The sequence below is a fragment of the Atta cephalotes genome (assembly GCF_000143395.1).
Source record: "Atta cephalotes unplaced genomic scaffold scaffold00024, whole genome shotgun sequence".
Classification (NCBI taxonomy): domain Eukaryota; kingdom Metazoa; phylum Arthropoda; class Insecta; order Hymenoptera; family Formicidae; genus Atta; species Atta cephalotes.
The window spans coordinates 4,719,833-4,722,516 of NW_012130088.1; positions in this window are offsets into that span (position 1 = coordinate 4,719,833).

The following is a 2,684-nucleotide window of genomic DNA, read 5'->3' on the forward strand; positions in this document are numbered from 1 at the left end:
CTCTCTCTCTCTCTCTCTCTCTCTCTCTCTCTCTCTCTCTCTCTCTGGTGTTCTCATGGCGTTCTGCGTGCGGACCTTTTATAAGCGATAGATTTTAAGTTAGTGCTCAATAAGATTAATCATCTCTTTATGTTCATTGTGAGATCGACATCGGTTACTGCTCATGTCATTAGGTAATTGCTCGCGTCATCAGATAAATATGCTTATATTGTATTGTAGATTTTCTTAATTTCTCATATTTTAACCTAATAATGCGATACCGATATCCGAGCCATCATACGCACACAATCATGTCTCTACTTTTGTAAACTGTACATTCCAGTTAATATTAGTCGATCCCGTCCTGAAGACGGGACGAACATGCCACCTCACCCTCAAAGGTATATACTTCAGATTACTATTCTACCATCCAGTGAAATCGCCCCGAGAAGGGCGATGGAGAAAACCAGCAGCGCTTGCAGGGCATTTCTGCAGGAATGAGCAGTTTCATCGCGAAACTTCGAGGCATCTTGCGCTCACGAGGAACCACCTACCTATTTGTGTCTCGTCTTCAGACGCACACTCTGGAAGGATAAGGATAGGGATTAGGATTAAAATTAGAATTAGGATTGACTTATCCATAATGTTGAGACAATCAAGTAATTAGATTACCTCCTGTCTTATCGGAATAAATCAACTCTATGTGGGCGCCGGCAAACTCGAACTCGGAACAGTAGGTCACGTGTCGAACGCGTATAATCTCCGATGCCCAAATGTATGTTCTAAACAATCATTTGAGTTTGTATTAAACTGCCTTATGGCATATGAATCAGAATCAATTTATTTGCAAATTTAACGATTTCCCGCCAATTGTCCTTCTCCGTTAGTCATCACCGACGCCTAGACACGCTCGACGCCACATTGGGCACAGCAATCGCAACATAGTCACATGCTGCGCACTTATTGCTCTCTAATCAAGTGGATGTAAACATAGCAACGTCCATTTTTCTTAGGATACATCGTTCATTTTTCAAGGCTGGAGATGATAAATCGATATTTGGTTCATATAGGATTACTTTCATTTTAATTTATATATTAACTTATATAGCAACTTATATTTCTCTTTGATAGTTATTTGTTAATAACTTATTTTTGTATTCAATATAATATGTGAAATAATATAGTATGTGAAATTACAGTTAATTATAATTAATGAAATATGTTTAAGTCTTCAGTTCACACTTTTTTTCCGACATCAACTTCCACCAAGTTGGAATTCTTCAAAGTTACTAGGCCCATTAAGTTAATCGGAACTTGGTAAAAATGGTTCATAATCGTGTTACATATAACTATATGTATATACACACACACACACACACACATATATATATATATATATATATATATATATATATATACACATATAGCTAAGAAAAATGGACGTTACATTTATATGTAATATTTATATGTATTTATATGTATTTACATCCATTTTATCAGAGGGCAGAAATGTGCGGTAGCATTTTGCGGTTACAGATTTTGCCATCATGTTCTCTTTCAAGTTTTTCTCTGATGTTATTAATCGTTATTCTTAACATGATGAATGCCTGAAATATATATAAGATATCTTATGATTAAACATCTGGGATTACCTTTCTTGCTTATCTTTAATAACACTTCTCGTTGACTTATTTACTTATTTATATTATTACCTGTGTAAAAAAGTTTACAAAGTATATTTTCTTATTGACAAATAAAAATAATTATACTTTTTCAAAATTATAACTTATCTGATATATTGAAGGCTTTAATCCGCTTTCTTTTAATTAGTTTTGGCCTAACAGCCAAGTTGACTCTGAGTCGATTAGTTTCTAGATTGAAAAATGAATATCCATAAGTGGACTTTAGATAACTTGGAGACATCTCTAAGTCATACGATGTTCCACTTTAAAGTCGATTTTAAGTCAACCATTATACAGATATTCTAGGATGTAGCGCGAATGTGCATCTTGCAATGGCGGAAATATTTAAATCGGGAAAATCTATATCTAGATTATATTTTTCTTACGGTATTTTCTGTTGGGACTGCATTCATTCAGTGTTTCTATAAGAACGTGTTCAAATTTGCACTGCCTTCGTGCAAATATATATAATATATAATTTTAACAGCATATACTCTTATGGAAACACTACTGCGCAGTCCCAAGAAAAAATATCGTTAGACTATTATTTATAAAAATTAATTACTCTAAAAAATATATAGATATTTATTATTTGTATTATTTGTATTTATTATTTGTATTATATGTAGCTTGTTACATTTATATATTTTATATTTATTTAAAAAATGATTTTAGTATAGTAATGTTTTATTATATTTTATATATTGTTTATACTAATTTTATATATATACTGTTTATTTTGTTTTGTAACGCTTCTTATTCTATCATCTGAGCGATGAAACCATTTTTTGATGGCTTCTGAGAGACAAAGGGATTAAAAATAGCGAATGCGAATACTCTGCATATTATAGCCTTAGTATGGGCAACCAAGCTATACATTCCAATTATGGCTTCTTCTAATTCGGCAGACGTCGAACTTGGTAACCGTTTCATCACTGAGTCTGAAATATGTACAATTAAAATAATTGCATTAATAAAAATAAAATATAAAATAATATTTATAAATTTTATAAACAAATCAAT